This window comes from Narcine bancroftii, chromosome 7 (assembly GCF_036971445.1).
Source record: "Narcine bancroftii isolate sNarBan1 chromosome 7, sNarBan1.hap1, whole genome shotgun sequence".
In the NCBI taxonomy this organism is placed as follows: Eukaryota; Metazoa; Chordata; class Chondrichthyes; order Torpediniformes; family Narcinidae; genus Narcine; species Narcine bancroftii.
The window spans coordinates 84205775-84227227 of NC_091475.1; the positions used below are offsets into that span (position 1 = coordinate 84205775).

The 21453-nt window shown below is 42.8% G+C and overlaps 1 long non-coding RNA gene across 1 annotated transcript in view; it reads right to left on the minus strand.

Moving 5' to 3' along the window:
- The window catches only part of LOC138739895 (uncharacterized), a 36870-nt gene extending 15754 nt beyond the window's left edge, over nucleotides 1–21116 (minus strand). The window contains exons 1-2 of the long non-coding RNA XR_011342528.1: nucleotides 21066–21116; nucleotides 19806–19880 (exon numbers count right to left, since the gene is read on the minus strand). This is a non-coding gene — a long non-coding RNA (uncharacterized lncRNA). The remainder of the gene's footprint in view (nucleotides 1–19805; nucleotides 19881–21065) is intronic.
- Nucleotides 21117–21453: the final 337 nt, after the last annotated feature.

A 21453-nucleotide genomic window follows, 5' to 3' on the forward strand; every position in this document is an offset into this window, starting at 1 on the left:
GAGTGGCCCGCTGTTGTGGAGATTTAGTACCCTACTGTACGGTGGGGATTTAGTGGCCCGCTGAAAGGTGAGGATTTAATGGCCCGCTGAAGGGTGAGGATTTAGTGGCCCGCTGAAGGGTGAGGATTTAGTGGCCCGCTGAAGGGTGAGGATTTAGTGGCCCGATGTTGGACTGGAGATTTCGTGGCCCGCTGTAGGGATGGGGATATAGTGCCCGTTGTTGGAGTGGCGATTTCGTGGCCCGCCGCCGGGGCGGGGGCCTCCCGGCCCGCCGCCGGGGCGGGGGCCTCCCGGCCCGCCGCCGGGGCGGGGATTTAGAGGCTTTTGTGAGCAGAGAGTGAGGACGTACAACTGGTAAGTTCAGGTAAGATCTTTGTATCACAGCAAAGAGTGGGTAGTGGAAATGGCATCTGAGGCAGTGGAATGCTCTGATTGCAGGATATGAAATCTTTGGGAAAGCATAATTGTCCCTCGTGACTACACCAGCAAGAGGTGTATCCAGCTGTAGTCCCTTACAGACCATTTTAGGGAACGGAGCTGGATGAACTCCAGATCATTCGAGAGGCAGAAGGGTTGATAAACAAAAGCTAAAAGTAGACGGTCATACCCAAAAGGCAGCTAACTGTGTGACTGTCAGGAGAGTGAAGGGAATTAAAGGGAAAGTGCAGAGAACCCCTGTGGCCATTCCCTTCAACAATGTATAATGATTTGGATACTGTAGGGGGGTCTATTAGGAATATGGCACAGTAATCAGGACTGGTACAGTGTCTTGCCCTTTGGCTTAGAGAGAAGGGGGAGAAGTGGAAAGCTATAGTGATTGGGGATTCAATGGGTGAATAGATTGGCAATTTTGTGAACAAGATTGAGATTGCTAGATGGTACCAGAATCAGCATCAAGGATGTCTTGGATCGAGTATGCAGCATTCTCAAACAGGATGAAGAGCCAGATGTTGTGGTCCACAATGGTACCAATGACATAGATAGGAGTAGGGATGTGATCCTGAAGAGAGAATATAATGATTTAGGAAGGAAGCTGAAAATCAGGACCTCAAGGGTGGTAATCTTGTGAATGCTGCCTGTGCCACATGCCATTGAGTGTAGTAATAGAAAGTTGTGACAGATGAATGCATGGCTGAAGAGTAGGTGGAGGGGCAGGGGTTCAGATTTGTGCATCAATGGGATCTCTTCTGGAGAATGTATGGCCTATACAAAAAGGTCAGGCTGCACCTGAACCAGAGGGGAACCAATATCCTGGCGGGCAGATTTGCTAGAGCTGTTGGGGAAGGTTTAATCTAGTTTGGAAGGATGATAGGTTACAGAATGTGGGGGGAGAGAACAGAACAGAGCAGAACATGGAAAGAATGATGCAATGTGTTGTGAGTTGGTGAGGAAGGACAGGCCGGGTAGGAAACATAAATGCAACCATTTGGAGGGTTTGAAATGTTTCTATTTCAATGCAAGGAGGTTTAGGAATAAAAGCGAGTTAGAGCATGGATCAGTATTTGAATTACGGTGTTGTGGCCATTGCAGAGACTTGCCTAACGCAAGGATGGAATTGGTTGCTGCAGGTACCAAGGTTTAGATCTTTTAATAGAATAGGATGGGAAGTAAAAGACTGGAGGGGAGGGGTTGGTGGGAGTAGCATTATTGGTAAGGGATAGTATCACAGCTACAGAAAGGCTGTTTGTTGTGAAGGGAGTGTCTAATGATTTGGTGTGGGCGGAAATCAGATACAGGAAGGGAATAATCACTATATTGAGTGTAGACTATAGATTCCCATATACCCTCAGGACACTGAGGGACAGATAAGAAGGCAGATTTTTCACTGGTGCAGAAATAGCAGGGTTGTTGTTATGGGAGACTTCAACTTCCCAAATATTGACTTGCACCTCCTTACTGTAAGAGGGATAGATGGGGCCAGAATTTGTCAGGTGTGTGCAAGACGATTCTTAACACAAAGTGACAAGCAGCCTCAAGGAGAGGCCATACTGGATCTAGACCTGGTCAGATGGGGGAGTAATATGGTGATAGTCGCCACAACTCCGAGCTTGAAATATAATTATGGACAAGGGTAAAACACCAGACAAAATTGCAAGGTGTTTAATTGAGGAAGGGATAATCATGATGGAATGAGGCAGGAACTAGGAAGAGTAAATTGGAAACAAATATTCTTGGGGAAAAAACACAGAAGTGATGTGGAGGATGTTTTGGGACTACTTGAGCTGTGTCCTGGACAGGTTTGTTTCTCTGAGATGGGGAAGAGATGGTTGATAAAGCAGGTTAGGCAGCTAGTTAAGAGGAAGAAGGAAGCGTACATTAGATTTAGGAAGCAAAAACAGGAAGGGCTCCTGAGAATTGTAGTCAGGAAGGAACTTTTTATATCGTATACTAACACTATATAAAATACAGAGGTATTCTATCTCTTAGGAGAGATAGAAAGAGGCCATGACAAGGTCTTAGCAAGTAGGATTAAGGAAAACCCTAAGGTGTCCTATGCACATATGAAGAACAGAAAGTTACCAAGAGTGAAGGTAGCACTGCTTAAGGATAAAGATTGAAACCTGTGCCCAAAGGTTGAGGAGGTCCTAAACTTTGCCTCAGTATTCACCAGAGAAAAAGATCTTGCTCAAGGTGAGATCAGAATAAAACATGCTTATGTACTGTACTAAGTTGAGATTTTAAAAAGAGAAAGACCTGGGTCTTCTTAAAAACATTAGGATTGATAAATCCTTTGGACCAGACAAGATGCTGTATGTCCCAGGTTGCTGTGGAAAAGGAGGAAAGAGATAGATGGGGTGTTTGCAATGATCTTTGTATCCTCTTTGGCCACAGGAGAGGTTTTGGAGGATTGGAGAAGGGAAAATGTGGTCCACTTGATTAAAAGAGGTAATGGGGGAATCCTGTGAATTATAGACCAATGAGTCTTGTATCAGTGGTGGGCAATCTATTGAGAGGATTCTTAAGGAGGACAGGATTACGAGCATTTAGAGAAGTACAATCTTCTCAGGGATAATCAGCATGGGTTTGTAAGGGGGTTTTGCCTTATGAGCCTAATTGATTTTTTTTTTGAAGAGCTATCTAAAGAAATTGATGAAGGTAGGGTGACAGATTTAGTGTACATGGCATTTGACAAGGTTCCTCATGGGAGACTCATTCAGAAAGTCATGAGGCAAGGAATTCATGAAACCTTGACTGTGAGGATTCAGAATTGACTTCTCTGAAGTAAGAGGAGAGTAGGAATGATGAGAAAGTATTCTATCTGGAGGTCAATGATGACTAGTGGAATTCTGCAGCGATTTGTTCTGAGACTCCTGCTCTTTGTGATTTTTTTTTAGAAATGACCTGAACAAAGAAGTAGAGGAATGGGTCAGTAAATTTGCAGATGACACAAAGGTTGGAGATGTTGTGGGTAGTGCTGAAGGTTGTTGTAGGTTAAAAGTGGATATAGACAGAATTCAAATTTGGGCGGAAATTGGCAGATAGAGTTCAATCGGGATAAGTGTGAGATGATGTATTTTGGAAAGTCAAACCTGAAGGCAGAGTACAGGGTTAATGGTGGGATACTTAACAATGTGGAAGAATAGAGGGACCTTGAAGTCCAAATCCATAGATCTCTTAAGGCTGCTACACAGGTTGATAGGATTGTTAAGAAGGCCTATGGCATTCTGGGCTTCATTAGATGGAGAATGAGTTTATCAATTGTGAGTTAATGGTGCAGCTCTATAAATCTCTGGTGAGACCACTCTTGGTATATTGTGTTCAGTTCTGGTCACCTTTTTACAGGAAGGATGCGGAAGCCATGGAGAGGGTGCAGAGATTTACCATAATGCTGCCTGGATTGGAAAATATGACACAAGACAAGGTTATCTCTTTGAAGCAAAGAAGGATGAGATGTGACTTAATAGAGGTCGACAAGATTATGAGAGGCATAGATAAGGTAGGCCACCAGCATCATTTCCCAGGGCTGGAGTAGCAAACACTAGAAATCATCTGTGAAAAATTTAGCAGAGACATCAGGGATTTTTTTAACACAGTTGTGGGTTCCTGGAATGCATTGTCAGGGATAGTAGTGGATACGAGAACGATCGGGGGCATTTAAGGGATTCTCAGGCACATGAATGAAAGAAAAATAGAGAGATGAGGTAGGAAATGTTTAGAATTTTGGGGGTAGGTATATATCAGTCAGAACAGCATAGTGGGCCAAAGGGCCAGTGCTGTGCTTTAATGTTCTATGTCTTAAATGAATATTACCATTCATTAACATGTCAGAAGTCCAGATATAATTCATATTCAGAATCAGGTTTATTGCCATGTACATGTGTCATGAAATTTCTTGGTTTGCCTCAGCATTATTATGCTTTACAAGTTCAAAACTTGCTATAAATTCAGTTTTGTTAATACACTACATTAAAAAAAAGTGCAAAATAATAGAAAAAAGTGAAGTATCTGTGGCTCATTGTGCATTTAGAAATCTAATAGTGGAGGGGAAGAATCTGTTTTTGTTACTTTGGGTGTTCATCTTCAGGGTCCTGTACCTCCTTCCTGATGGTAGCAGTGAGAAGAGGGAATGGCCTGTGAGGTGGTGGTCCATGATGATAGTGGCTGCTTTCTTGAGATGTAGATGTCCTTGGTGGAGAGAAGACTAATGCCCACGATGGCTCTGGCCGGATGGTAGCAGTATGAAGAGGGCATGGCCTGGATGGTGAGGATCCTTGAGGAGAGAGGCTGTGTTTTTTTAAGAAAATACCTCTTGTAGATGTCTTTGGGGTGAAGACTGATGCCCATGGTGGTGCTGGCTGAGTTCACAACTCTCTGTAGACTTTTTCTTTGACACCTCCACACCAGACGGTGATGCCACTAAACAAAATGCTCTCCACTGTGCATCTGTGGAAATTTCAAGTTTTGGTGACCTACCAAATCTTCTGAAATTCCTAACAAAATAGAGCCGATGGTGAGCCTTCTTCCTGACTGCAGCGACATGAAGTTACTAGGATATGTTTACAGAGATGTTGACACTCAGGAATTTGAAGTTATTTGCCCTCTCCACTGCTGTGTCCTCAGTGAGGACTGGTATATGTTCTCCTCTTTTCCTCTTCCTGCAGTCCACATTCAATTGCTTAGTCTTGCTAACGTTGAGAGAAAAGTTGTTGCGATACCACTCAATGAGCTGATCTGTCATCCTCCTGCATGCTTCCTCATTGCTGACTGTGATTCGGCTGACGACCATGGGGTCATGGAACAATTTGTGGATGGCATTTGAAATGTGCCTAGCCTCACAGTCATGGGTGCAGAGAGCAGAGCAGTGGGAAAGCACGCATCCTTGAGGTGCGCCAGTTATTTGTCAGTGAAGAGGCTATGTTATTACCGATCCTCACTGACTGTAATCTTCCAATGAGCAAGTTGCAGAGACAGGTGTAAAGGCTCAGATTTTGAAGCTTGTTGACCAAGACCGAGGAGATAATGGTTCTCAGAGCAATGTGTAATTTGGACTATCATGCCCCGTAGACAACAACGAATTCATGCCATTTTGCCTTATTTCATCATTAGACATCTGGTAATGTGACCCCCATGCCCATATTTAGATGTACCGTGAGTATCCTCACAATCACCATTTAAAAATAGAACAACAAGAGCAGGACAAAGCCATTTGGCTGAGCTTTTGCTCCACTATTTACTTGGATCATGGGTGAATTTTTGTCTCAAGACAATATTCCTCTTTTCTCCCCATATTCCTTAATGGCCTTTATATCTACTCTTAACTTCATGGGTTAGACCATTCATCTCTCTAAATGACTTCTCCTTAGCACAATTGTACGCAAGTTGCTTCTTCAAACATCACTCTCAGGTACAGAGATGCCTATGCTCAGGGCATGAAAAAACTCTAGAGCACACATGTCAAACTCTGATATAATTATATTTGGCCCGCAAGATCATTTCAAAAATGTATTAGAGGTGGCCCACCCTGCAGCGAGAGCCGATGCTGTTTTTTGGTAATGTCACCCCCACCATCTTCCCTTTTCATTGCACATCCTTCCCCATTGTTACACGAGAAATTGTAACATGAGAAGTCTGTCGATGTCATCAGCCGGCAAGCCAGTTGGAAGGCTCCCCGCACAACCAGTCACTTCTCCCACCTGTTGAGCGGTGTGGCGGATTGGCGAGCGCCTGTGATTTCCTGTCGGTGCGACGGGCATGGCAGGCTGCGCACGGCCCCTGGGCAGCGCGAGCCCTGCGCGACTGGCACCGGATGGCCCTTCCACAGCGCGAGCACACTTCTCCCGGTCGCAACGGCCTTCAGCGCTTGCACCCGCGCGGACCCCAGGGACGGCTGGTTCGGCCCTGCACGTGAAGAGAGAGATGGTGGCTGTCTGCAAAGGCTGATCGGCAGCGCACTGGGCCTGAGTGGGTGGGTAAGCAGGGGTGAGTAGAGGGTTTAGGTGAGGAGTAATGGGCAGGGGAAGTTATGGTGGTGCGAGGGGCAGTTAGAGGGAGGGATGAGTAGAAGGAGGGGTGGATAGGGAAGAGGTAAAAGGGGAGGGGCAGGGCGAGTAGGGGAGGGGTGATTAGAGGGTGAGAGATTGGTAGAGGGAGGAACAGGTTGAGGGGAGAGGCAGTAGAGGGGCGTATATAGGATGGGGTGGGTAGAGGCAGAGCGAGTGGAGTGAGGGGTGAGTAGAGGTTGGGTAAAGGACTGGTCAGGTAGAGGGATGGTGGGTCGAGGGTGAATAGAGGCCTAGAGCCTGAGGAGTGAGCAGGAAATGCTGAGTCCTGATGCAGGCCAAAATGGACACAACCTGGGAGGAAGTTTTAGGGAGAAGTGCAAGATAAATGTTTTACAGAGAGTGGCAGGTGCTTGGAATGGGCTCGCAGAAGTGATGACTACATCTCCACAGGGACCAAATATGTTTCCCTCAGGTCAAGCAAAGGGTGAACTTGAGCTACCTACTCCTGACCTGTAACATTATCCTCCTAAAGTTGTATCCTAAAGTTTAACATTACATATGTTGAAAGAAGAGAAAACATGCAGATGTTGTTGAAAATTTTCAGTAAAATTCGGCCCTCAACTTAGTCCAAGTTTTTAATTTTGGCCCTCTGTGAATTTGAGTTTGACACCCCTGCTCTAGAGGGTTGTTAATTTGGTCTGCAACATCACAGTCTTCACTCCATCGAGGACATCTACAAGAGGTGGTGTCCTAAGAAAGAAGGTTCTGTTCTCAAGGACCTCCACTGCCCAGGCCATGCCCTCATCACTCTGCTACCTTTGGGGGAGAAAGGTATGGGAGCCCAAAGACGAGCACTCAGCGCCACAAGGACAGTTTCTGCCCCGCTGCCATCAGATTCCTGAATGAACAATGAATCAAAGCACTGCCTGACTTTGATATTTTCTTGCATTACTTTTATTTATTTTATAAGGTGGTTTATATTAAATGTTTACACAATAATGTTGCCATAAAACAACACATTCTGTGACATATTCATGACAATAAATTCTGAAATTTTCTTTCAATACAATGCATGAGCTGCTGCCATGGCAGGAGCTTGCATGGTTTGATGAGCATAATGGTCTCCTCTGTGTCATGATAAATAAATAAGATAGTAATAATTTTGTACAACAGTAATAATGCTTCAGGCCTGGGATTTTTCTGGGGGCAGACATGTAACCTGCACTTGAACAATTTGCTGGAGAAAGTTGCCTGAATGAGGAAAAAAAAATCAATGAAGCCCTGCCTCTTATATTCACAAATATTCAGAAAGGGTACAGGAGAGATTTACCAGGTATATTGCATGACTAGAGGGTGTGATTATGAAGAGAGATTGGACAAACAGGGGTATTTTCTCTGGACCATGTCCAGCTGAGGGCATTTATGAGGCGGACGGGCAGAATCTTTTCCCTGGCGTAAAAATTTCGCTCACTGAAGAACAAGCATTTAAAGTGAGTGGGAGGAAGTTTTAGGGAGAAGTGCAAGATAAATGTTTTACAGAGAGTGGCAGGTGCTTGGAATGGGCTCGCAGAAGTGATGATGGAAACCGATACAATAGTAGCATTTAAAAGGTTTCTTCAAAATAGTAATATGAAGGGAATAAGGGGGGGTTGTCTATTAAGTGCAAGCAACATATTTTTAGTTTGATTTGGACTTCATATTCAGCACAGACGCGTGGGCCAAAGAGTCTGTTCCTGTGCTGTTCTATGGAGTGAAATATGATGGTCAACAAACACTGTGACTGGAGTAAAAACATAGAAATGCTGGGGGATCTCATCAGGTCTCATAGTGTTCACAAGAAGTGGTGTATGATTCAAAAACTAGAATTCATGTGCTATATTAATTCAAAACATTTGGAACTTATCCAAACATGTCCCTGTTTCTTACAACCATGCGATCCCAGATGTTACGCCATTATGGTGATGGAAATATTTATTTGAAATACTTATTGACTGAATTACTTTCTGAATTGCTATCAATGTACATAATTGACTGTAAACTGCTTTGGGATATCCTGAACTCGTGAAAAGCACTGTAAATTTAATTCTTCCATTAATAATTTTGGATATTTTACAAGAGCTAAGATCATTATTGGTAATAAATCGGAAGTCTATCAGTGCTTTCTACCTTTTCTGAGGCAGATTAAGAACACAGTGGGGCTGAAGATCAAATGCTACTTCTCACTCCATCCTTCAACTTGTCCTTGGTTCTTGGGACATTCCATAGAATGCAATCTTCATGCCCAGTCCTTTATCTTCAGGCCAGCTATAATTGGCATGCCAACTAGATGTGAGCTCATCCATTTGTATAGGGTTGCTGATTAGTTTTATTCGTTTCACTCTATATTTACATTTGTAAGGAATCAACAGCAGGTTAATGCATTTATAAATCAGATTATTTTAGATTTTCACAAATTTTATCTGTAAAATTAATTTAATTTCAATTGTTTTTCGACATATTTTTTTCAAAAGGTTTTATTCCTGAAAATCAATTGGGGATTATGATAAACGACTTCAAGCTGAACACGGGTAATTTCAGATCTGCTCTATCACGTAGGAAGTTGGAGCAACATTAACTTGAACTTAGCCTATTTAATTGCCAAATGATGCTGACACATTGCATTCGTTCAACTGACCTAAAAATGTTTTGCCGCTGATTTTCATTTGTACTCAGCATCTGATGCCTCTCATGTCAGTGTCCAACAATAGTTGACCAGCATTAATGGATTCCAATTGCCCTAATATCGGTTTTCCAAAGTCACAATGTCCTGGTTAAAAACTTTCACTGTGTTTGTCACTGACGGCACTAAGATCAGCAGGGAACAAGTCCAAGTGCGAATGCAGAAAATGGATTATCAATGTCATGTTTGCACGTGATGATTTTGAATGCTTGAAGTAGACTTAAAATATGACAGGAAATCACAAAACTAGGTTATACCTTTAAAAAAATTCAGGTGACTTTTTGATCAGCAGCCCAAAATCCATAAAATACACCCAGAAATGTTCAGGAAGCAAAATTTTTGTTGTCCCATGGTATTTGAACCCGTAAATGGGGTTCTTTTGTCAGCAATTCATAATGTTTAATCAAAAATTCTGAATAATTAATTCTAGCTTTTATTACTTCCTTCATTATAACTGCTCTTGCATCCAAATTAAATTGGTAACACAATCTTCCATGAAAAGGGACATAATAAAATTCATATTCTTTTACAATGTTGATACAGTGTTTATTTTGCAGACCAGTCATTATTTTTATATTTCTTCCTTAAATACTTAAACCAGCTTCTGCTAAAGTGCACCCATATTTTTTGCTTCAGTTACTTTATGGAAGAAGTTCCACATTCCTTCTTCGCTGAGTAAATATATTTCTCCTGAACATCTTACTAAAGTTACGAGTTGCTCTCTTAAAATTAAGTGCCTAGCTTAAGGGGGCTTGTGGGCATCTCTATGTGCATCTTCCCAATTTTATTTCATTATTTAACCTTTTGGACTGTCCATTTTTAACCTTTCAAAATATATAGTCAAGACTGGCTATATATGGTAGTTTATATATGGTACATATATGGCTATATGTAGTTTACTGGCTGTAAACTACAGAACAAACATCAATATGAATCAGCTGGTGGTTGGGTGTAAAACCAGTCCAGAAAAATGGGGACACCAAATCCCTGAAAACTGGGACATGTAGTTCAAAAAGTTAGACTCCTGAAATCTCTTTTTCAGAGAGGAGACCTGCAGCTTATTCACTTGCTTCTCAAATTAATTATCTCTTAACTCTAACCTTTCAAATGTTTTCACTTTATTTGGTGCCTTAATTTTCCCTGCAACTTAAGAATACAATACATGATGAGAGGTTTGAATGATAGAAACCAGAGAACATTACAGCACAGAACAGCCCTTCTAGTCTGTGCTGATCTATTTTTCTGCCTAGTCCCACTGACCTGCACCCAATTCAGTGATGTTTGGTATTAGTTTAGCATTCTGTATTGCAGGATACAAGTTGGCTGAAGTTGGGTGGCACAGTTGGTGCAGCGGTTAGCACAATTCATTTATAGTGCCGGTAATCGGGACTGGGGTTTGAATCCTGTACTGTCTGTAAGGAATTTGTACATTCTCCCTGTATCTGCTTGGGTTTCTGCAGGGACTCAGTTTTTTTTCCACTGTTCGAAATGTACTGGGTGTTTGGCAATTGGGTGTAAGTTGGGTGGCACGATCTCATGGGGTGAAATGGCCTGTTATCATGCTGTATGTCTAAATAAAATATGTCAGCAGGGCTAGAACATGGATAAATGATTGGTTATAAATTGATCTTTAGACACAAATGCTGCACTCATTGCGATGTCTGCACATTTGGACTGTTCTTCTCAAATTCTGTTCAATTCAAACTGAAATCAGGAGTTGTGTTCAATAAACATTTGTGTTCTACTGTACGTTTTGTATGATCAACTGAGGATGAACTTCAGGTGAATGTGAAGTGATGTCAACATTTATGCATTGTGTCCCTTCTATGGATGTTTAGGAATGTTCCTGAAGATTATTATAAATATTACATTCTGGGAGCACAAATTATTGCAGATATTTAAATTTGGAATACAAAAAAAAATCCGCTGGAGGAACTCAGTTGGTCGAGCCGTATCAATCGTAGAAATAGAATAGAAACATAGAAACATAGAAGATAAGAGCAGGAGTAGGTCATTCGACCCTTCAAGCCTGCTCCGCCATTCAACGAGATCATGGCTGATCTTAAAGTTCAGTACCCCATCCCTGCCTTCTCTCTGTAACCTTTAATACCCTTATACTGAAGAAATATATCTAATTCCCTCTTAAATATATTTAATGAACCTGCCTCTACTGCCCTCTGTGGTAATGAATTCCACAGATTCACCACCCTCTGGGTCAAGAAATTCCTCCTCATCTTGGTCCTAAATGGTTTGCCTATTATCCTCAAACCATGGCCCTGGGTTCTGGATTTTCCCATCATTCGAAACATCCCATCTGCATCCATTCTGTCCAGTCCTGCCAGAGTTTTATGTCTCTGAGATCCCCTCTCAATCTTCTAAACTCCACCGAGTACAATCTCATATTGCGCAATCTTTCCTCATAAGTCATTCCTGCCATTCCAGGTATCAGCCTGGTGAATCGCCTCTGCATTCCCTCCATTGCAAGAACATCCTTCCTTGGATAAGGTGACCAAAACTGAACACAATACTCCAGGTGTGGTCTCACCAAGGCCCTGTACAGCTGCAGTAAGGTATCCTTGTTCCTATACTCAAACCCTCTTGATATGAAGGCCAACATGCATTTGCCTTTTTAACCACCTGCTGTACCTGCATGCTCGCCTTCAGAGACTGGTGTACAAGTACCCCTAGGTCTCTCTGCACTTCCCCATCTCTTAATCTATTGCCATTCAAATAGTAATCTGCCCTCTGGTTTGTATTACCAAAGTGGATAACCTCACATTTATCCACATTGTAGTGCATTTGCCATGTATCTGCCCAGTCCCTCAATTTATCCAAATCACACTGGAGCTTCCTGACCCCCTCTTCCGTGCACACAACCCCTCCTAGCTTAGTGTCATCTGCAAACTTGGAGATATTACATCCAATCCCCTCATCCAGATCATTAATGTAAATTGTGAACAGCTGGGGTCCCAGTACAGATCCCTGTGGCACCCCACTGGTCACTGTCTGCCATTCAGAAAATGAGCCATTTATCCCAACTCTCTGTCTTCTACCTGCCAGCCAGTTAATGGTCGAAATGTTAGGTTGGAATCCTTTTTGAGACTCGGTTTCATCTCAGGTAGTGTGGATAAATCCATATAAATATATCTGTGGTAGTTCAGGGATCATAAAGAGCAGTCTGATTTCTGTCCACAATAATCAAAGTATATTCCTGATGAACAGCTTATCTACGCAATATGCAACAAGCCCATTTTTATTCCATTAGTAAGTTAAACAAATGAACTAACCAGTACACCATCCACCACAAAGCCCTGTCAAAATATCCCTGGAACCTCGTACATTATCTATTGCAGGACACTTGGTTTCTGATTGCAAAGTTTAGTAAGAAAGGTAATGGTGTATATATGGTTGTTGGGCACTATCAGTAGCCCCAATAATGATGCAGAGAAAGACTGAGGGTAACCGGTAACAACAAAACCCAGAGGCAATACAAGAGCAATAGAGAAATATTTAACAAACAACCAGGTTGAAGAAGCGGGCGCCCCCCACCAGCTAGAGGTTGAGCTGCACAGGCGGCCTCCATCTGACGGACCACCGAGGAACCGGCGTGCAAGTATGGAGCTCCTCCGAAGAGGGGGCTGATGGGGGAGTGTCTGCTGCAGGAACTGTGGGGGTTGGGGTGCTGGCGGTGGACTCCTGGAGTACTGGGGGGGGGGGGGTCCTCCGCAGCTGCAGGAGTGGTAGAAGGCTGGATGTCCAGCTGCAAGGTAGGCGACTCGGACTCCAGGGCTGTGGTTGGATGTGGATGTGGCACCATCGGGTCCGCGGCATGGTCAGCAGCTGGCAAGGCAGCCTTAGGGTCTCCAGCCCTTGCTAGGTCTTGTATAGGCACAGTGTCCTCGTGGCCGTCTGGTTACCTCACAAATGCATATTGGGGGTTAGCATGAATGAGATGTACTGCTTCAACCAGTGGATCCATCTTATGGCCTCTGATGTGCCTATGAAGGAGAACTGGTCCTGGGGATATCTGCCAGGGAGGGATGGAAGATCCATTCGCTGACCTCCTAGGAAAGCAAAGAGGCGTTCATGCGGGGTTGGTGTTAATAGCGGTGCAGAGTAACGACCAGATAGCGTGGAGGGCTTCGGGCAACATGTCCTGCCAGCAGGACACTAGCAAGTTTTTGGACCTCAGGGCCAGGAGCACAGTGTCATTCTCCCTTTCCACCTGGCAATTACCTCTAGGGTTATAGCTGGTGGTCCTGCTGGTGGCTATGCCTCTGGTCAGGAAGTACTGACGCAGCTCCTCACTCATGAACGAGGTCCCCCGGTCACTATGAATGTAGTCAGGGTACCCAAACAGAGTGAAGATACTGCTCAGGGCCTTGATGGCCGAGGTCATATCCGGGCAGGGAATTGCAAAGGGGAACCTAGAAAACTCATCCACCACCGTCAGGAAGTAGATGTTCCTATTTGTGGTCAGGAGGGGGCCATTGAAATTGACACTGAGTCACTCGAAAGGGTGAGAGGTCTTGATGAGGTGCGCCTTTTCTGGCCGGTAGAACTGAGGCTTACACTCGGCGCAGATTTTGCAGCATCTGGTCGTGGACTGAACATCCTCGACGGAGTACGGGAGGTTCCTTGACCTGATAAAGTGATATAACCTCGTAACTCTGGGGTGGCATAGACTGTTGTGCAGGACCTGGAGATGGTCAAGATGCGCACTGGCGCACGTCCCTTGGGATAGGGTATCCGGGGGATCGTTGAACTTACCCGGTTGATACAAGATGTCAAAATTGTAGGTGGATAGCTCAATCCTCCACCTCAGAATCTTGTCATTTTTGATTTTACCCTGTTGTTTGGCACTGAACATGAAGGCCATTGCCCTCTGATCAGTCAACAGGGTAAATCTTTTACCGGCTATGTAGTGCCGCCATTGGCGCACTGCCTCAACGATCGCTTGTGCCTCCTTCTCGACGGAGGAGTGCCGGAGTTTGGGGCTATGGAGGGTGCGGGAAAAAAATGCTACCAGCCTAATTTAATGTGGCAGCCAGTGCAAAGTCGAAGGCTTCACTTTCCACCTGAAAGGGGACGGACTCATCCAAGGCATGCATCGTAGCCTCAGCGATGTCCCCACAGATCTGATTAAAAGCAGCTTGTGCCTCTGCCGAAGTGGAAGAGTTTCCCGTCGGCTTCGAACCTGGTATAGATTCGATCGCTTGGACGGAGGGGGAGTTGGTGGTAAGCCAACTTAAGGTTAATAGTTGAAAAAATTCTGTATTTGGCGACCTTATTGACCAAGTCAGCTATACAGGAGAGTGGGTACGCATCCAGCTGGGTGAAGCGGTTGATGGTTTGACTATAGTCAATTACCATCCAGGGCTTGCCCGCTCCTCTGACCACGAGGACCTGTGCTCTCCAGGGGCTGGAGCTAGGGGCTATGATTCCCTCCGCCAGGAGTCGCTGAAACTCAACCCGGATAAATTGCATATCCTCCGAACTATAGCGCCGACTCTTGGTGGTGATTGGTTTGCAATCCGGGGTGAGGTTCGTGAACAGTGACGGAGGGGGCACTCTTAAGGTGGTGAAGCCACAGGTCGTAGTCAGGTACCCAGTGTCGGAACCGCTGGACGGTGTCAAGGACCGAGTGCCAATACCTTTGGACTGTGTCGGAGATTGGGTGCTGGGGCCACAGGACGGTAATGGGGGCTGCCTATCCAGTCGGGGATGGACACCCGAATGCTGTGAGCTGCAAATGATCAACGGTGGCTAGGGGCCTTGGAATGCCATCGTCACACTCCTAAACTGACTCTGAAAGTCAAGGCCGAGGAGGATCAGCGCGCAGTGGCAGGGCATGGTTAATAACAAAGTCTAACATTCCACCCCCCCCCACCATCAGCGACGCTACACAATACCCCTGAATACTTGTCTGTTGGTCCCTAGACGCCATTGAAACTATCCCGGACATGGGTCAGACTGGGAGGTTGAGTCTCTGGACCACATCGGGATGTACAAAGGTTTCTGAACTGCCGCTATCAAAAAGACAGTTAGTTTTATGTCCATTCACCTCGATCTGCATCAATGAGTTTGAGATCGGGTGAGGTCCGGCTTGATTTAGTGTCATTGAAACGAGGAGCGGCGTTCCTTCATCATCGTTGTCAGTGGGGAGGCTCGCCAAAGATGGCATCCTCCATGTTGACCACACAGCATTGGATGAAGAAGCCGGAAGTAGAGTCATGGCGGACAGAAGTGATGTCACTAGAGCAGTAGGCTGAGGTTGGGAGCAGTGGCCGGAAAGATGGCGCTCCCCCCACTGCGCGCGCGGTCAGCACTGGAAGCTCTTCAGGGATGCATGCTGCACTGCTCGCTGGTGTGATCGAGACCTGCAGACCCTTAGATAGTGGCCCCTCTTTCCACAGCCTGAGCATGTCGCTCCTTTCGCAGGGCAGAGGCACCTCACGTGCCTGGCCAGCCAACAGAAGTTGCATCTCAACAATGCGGTCGGTGTGATTGCGGCCGCGGTCAGGTCGCTGATCCCCGACACTGAGTCCCAGGCCGATGTGCTTCATGGTGGAACATACACAGTTGGCCTGCTTCTGCCCGCGATTGACACCGCTTGGCGCTGGGCCGAGTCCAGAGTTCGATGGCCTTTTTGAGCGGGAGCTGGTCCTCCTCGGGGAGTCTTTGCCGTAGGGGTAAACGTAAGTCTTATCTCTAGAAATTGATTTCTGAGAGTTTATTTTCTCAGATTTATTTGCTTCCAAAGTAACTCCAACAGGAACAATTAAATTTCACTATTGTCAATTTTAATGATTAAAACAAAAAAAAAGATATTTATCAAGGAAAGTCTGCAGGTGAAGTGATTGTAATGCACTACACAAAAGGTCTGGAATGTTGTAACGTATACCTTTGTTTCCAATGGATGTTGCGTGATCTCCTGAGTTTCTCTAGTACTGCACTGGAAATTCATCTGCTGTTGAAGTCTTAAAACTACTGGCTTCCTATTTATTGAACTAAAGGGATATAAATCTTCTTGAGGTTTGACATCCCATATTAGAGCCTGATGTATCCAGCCAGATTAAATCTTCCTCTTTCCCCTTTTAAACAAAATGAAAATATCATGTGAAATTTTAGCAAATATCATGATGTTATGCTACTGTATAAAATAAAATGTGGGGTAAAGAGGCAATTAAATTAGGAGAACTAATTCAATCTGAGTATATGAAAATAATACTCATGTAATGCTGAATCAGTTTCCTCTGAGCATGCTGTGTATGCCCTGAAGAATTGTGCTGGAATTGTTCACAGAATAAACCTTGCAGTAAAAATCTGTAAGAATATCTATCAACAAGGACCACTGTAAATTAAATAGTGTGACTGTGTAAACCTATTTCAGCTTCTTTGAGTCATGAATTCTCTTAAATTTGTGAAATACATTTATAAAAAATAAGGGGGATTTTCCTCACTGAAGGGCAGCAGAGTGACTTGTTCTTGGTAAATATGAGACCAAAGCTAGGGTGGACATCCCAAAGGAGGACATGGTCACAGGTTACCATATATTATTATATTTATGTATATGTATGTGTATTTATATATATATATATATGTAATAAATATTTTATAGATATACATTATATTTATATATACATATATGTGTGTGTGTATACATATATATACATATATGTGTGTGTGTATACATATATACATATATATGTGTATATACATATATATATACATATATATGTGTATATACATATATATATATACATATATATGTGTATATACATATATATACATATATATGTGTATATACATATATATATACATACATATGTGTATATACATATATATACATATATGTGCGTATATACATATATATACATATATGTGCGTGTACACATATATACACATATATGTGCGTGTACACATATATACACATATATGTGCGTGTACACATATATACACATATATGTGCGTGTACACATATATACACATATATGTGCGTGTACACATATATACACATATATGTGCGTGTACACATATATACACATATATGTGCGTGTACACATATATACACATATATGTGCGTGTACACATATATACACATATATGTGCGTGTACACATATATACACATATATGTGCGTGTACACATATATACACATATATGTGCGTGTACACATATATACACATATATGTGCGTGTACACATATATACACATATATGTGCGTGTACACATATATACACATATATGTGCGTGTACACATATATACACATATATGTGCGTGTACACATATATACACATATATGTGCGTGTACACATATATACACATATATGTGCGTGTACACATATATACACATATATGTGCGTGTACACATATATACACATATATGTGCGTGTACACATATATACACATATATGTGCGTGTACACATATATACACATATATGTGCGTGTACACATATATACACATATATGTGCGTGTACACATATATACACATATATGTGCGTGTACACATATATACACATATATGTGCGTGTACACATATATACACATATATGTGCGTGTACACATATATACACATATATGTGCGTGTACACATATATACACATATATGTGCGTGTACACATATATACACATATATGTGCGTGTATACATATATATATACACATATATGTGCGTGTATACATATATATATACACATATATGTGCATACATATATATATACTTAGATATATATATATCTCTATATTTACATATATTTATATTTAAATATGTATCTATATATCTATATGTATATAGATATATAGATATATGTGATGCGCTGCAGTGTGAAGAAACAAGCTCAAACTATGAAGGCTGCACTAAGCTTAAAACGTTCAGTATCCCTTCTGGCTCCATGTGTTCTACAGCCTGCACAATTGCCAGTGTGGGCCTTTATATGGGGCACGTGACTGGCAGGGAGAAGGTGGAGCCAGCCTTCCAGGTTACCTCCCTGCAGGTACAGTGAGTTGCCCCCTGCAGTAGGCAGGTAGGAATGCAGACAGGTGCAGACAGTCCAGTGGTAGAGGCAGATAGAAATGGATCTTTTGAGAGACTATTAGATAGGTACATGGAACTGAAAAAAAATGAAGGGTTATACAGTAGGAAAATTCTAAGCAGTTGGGAGAGTAGGTTATTATGTTGCCACACCACTGGGCTGAAGGGCTTATACTGTATTGTAGATTTCTTTGCTCTATGTTCAATATTCATGGGACAAATGATCTACTTCCATGATCTAGATTCCATCAATACATGAAACAAAAAGGATTAGTTTACAAATCTATACACCTCAGGTCAGATTACAAAGTTAACAAGAGGGAGATGAAGCAAGCCATTTGATGTTGTTCAAGCCCATAAAGTTTCTCCAACAAGTTTAGCGCATCTTTCACCTCACTTATTACAGCTACAGCAAAATCCTCTCAATCATTTCAAAGTGTTCATTACACTGCAAATGTTTTGTGTATATGATGCCAAGTATTTTTTAAATTTATTCAATGAAAACCTGTTCTTCAAAACTTTTGTTTAAACCCATTTCTTCTCACTTTCTCCTGTATTTTTTAAACTGACTTATAAACTGCTATGCATTTTAATAATAATCTTTAATTTTATTTGCATTTCACTTTAGCCTGTTAAATCATTAAATTGGCCAACATTATAGAAAACTGGTTTTAAAAATAATAAGCATGAATTAGTACTGAGACTATACCAGTGAGAGAGTATTTCCTTTGTCACACAGGCAGACTAAGAAGCCTTTGTTTTTCTTGAAATTGACTTTTGCATTTCACTAAGTCATTTTATACAGAATTTGATGTGCATTTGCAGAATTGCTGCTTCGGTGAATTTTTGGAAGTACTGAAATGCTCTGCCAGACTCACTGGGATTCACCTGCAAAGATCAATGGAGGCATTTCTCATGTAGGTTGTCAACAGTGAAGGGGAAAAAGAAACCTGCATTTAGACTGCCCCTTGCAACTTTGAAGCTCTTTATTCTGGGAGTTATTTTTGATACTTAGTGAGCTTTGAAAGTTGCAGCTAATTTGCATACAACAAAATCCCACGAATATTATTGAGATAATAAACAGGTCATCTGTTCTACTGATGCTGGTAAGGCACAGATATAGGCCAAAGGAATGGATTGAAAACCCTCCCTCCACAAACCAGAATAAGATCTACCAGTGCCAAATAATGACAGCAATCTGGAAATGTAAGAGAAAACTCCAATAATCTGCATCCAACTGTTTGGAAATTCTGGTGGTCTTGCTTACTCATTAGATTGGGATGTGAGGCAGGGGTCTGGAGTTGTGTGTGGAGAGTGCAGGCAGAGCCAGGGACCCTGAGTGCAGGGAACATTGGGTGGAGGATTGTTGTGAGGGGGTGTGTCTGGAGCTGGGGTCAAAACCCCAGGGAATGGGAAGGTTGCAATCAGAGCAACCTGCTCCCTTTAAACTTTTTGGGTTCTCTGGAAAATTGATTGTGCTATATTTTATACTCCAGGATCGATCAGTCTTGTCTAATTCAGTGACAGGTAAGATGAATCTTTGAGGTTTCTAGATAGGCAGGACCTTTTCCTGCTCCTGCAGTCACCAGACCTATGGTGCAACCTTACCTGCTTTCATCCTTTGGCTTTTGCTATGATGTTATTTGCTCAGTGGAGAACCAGTCCGGTTTCTAGATGGGAATCCTGTTGGAAATAAATGCCACAAAGGGTTTAGTGCAGGACTAGTGTGAATGCATGCTTGATGGTCAGCATGGACTCAGTGGGCAGAATGGTCTGTTTCTGAAGGGCTGAGTGACTCTGACTCCATGAAAATATTTGGAGAATCAAGAGCCAGTTCTTATTCCCTCACTGTTTAGGAATTGCACCTTGGGAAGAACATTTCATCACAAAATCAATCACCAGAATTTGTAACCAGTCAATTGATATCAGATGAAATGAGCAAGCTTCGCAAGACACAAGGATAAAAGAACTAGTGTACTCACATATGACACCTTGCTCCTCAGTATAAGCGATGATGCTTGAGTGTCTGCAGTTATTATCATTGATAATATTGTGGTGAATGCAGTGTTTTATACTGTTGTATACTGAGGGAAAGCAGTCATGTGGTTACTTGAAAAAGAGATTTTAAGACTCCTTGGAGAGCATCTCTGAAGAGTTTCCATGTTGGCGTACAACCCTGGAAACTTCAGGTATTGATGTACCTGTATTAAAAAGCATCACTCGCTCATGTGAAAAAGCTGGAGGAAGCAAAAAGATAAATAGAATTTCATATAGCAAGAACTACTGGTGCCACAGATCTCTACATCTCTGCCATCTGGGTGAGAGGAACCTTTGAGCTCAGGTTGGTCTAATTAACTAAAGACAAATCATCAGGTCTTACTCAAGACCTTTATTTGGTACTCTCCTTGACAATTAGCTGGCCTTTGACAATATTTATTTTCCTTTCTGGTTTGCTCGGAAGTATCTGTCCAAAATTGTTTCTGAGTGAATGAGGACGACCTTCCTTTCTACTTTTGTCAGTTCTGACGTGACAAGTGAGACCAATATGGGAACTACGATTTCTTTAACACATAGTGTGGGTGGGTCTTTAATTCGTGCAGTGGTCCAGTCCTTCCATGACTGATACAAGGCTTCTGCAAGCTCCTGATGCATGGACTTGAGGTTCTTTGAATGCTGCTTCTACACTTTGAGCAAATGGAGGGCTTTTCAGTGCTGGGCAGAATTCATTTTACATTAATACACAAATTTACATGTGCACTGCAATGCAATCATCTTGTCTGCAGACTTTCCTGTTTTAAAAATGTGGCAGTGGCAACCAACGGCGACTTTCCGCAGGACCCCTGTTAAATACTCTTTGAAAATACTCACCTTTCCAGCTGCCTTTGTTACAATGAACTGCATGCAGTTTTTTTCATGGCCAACCAGCTGCTGAACACAGTTAATGATTTACAAATCTCTTGTTGAAGGCTGAGTCAAGAACAGGCTGACTAGATGGCCTTAAAGGGACAGGCCAACACCAATGTCGAGGTCAGAAATGTGGAGTGAGGTCTGTGATCCAAACAAGACTGAAGTACAGGGGTCTGAGACCTCCCCCACCATCTATATTACTGGCAAATGTCCAGTCAGTGGACAATAAAACAGCCTAAAAAGGCTGCTTTATCAGAGTCAGGTAAGACAAATCTCAGTTCTTTGCTGCACTGAGACCTAGCTAAGAGAGAACATACCAGACACTGCTATCTGACCAGATCAGAACTCA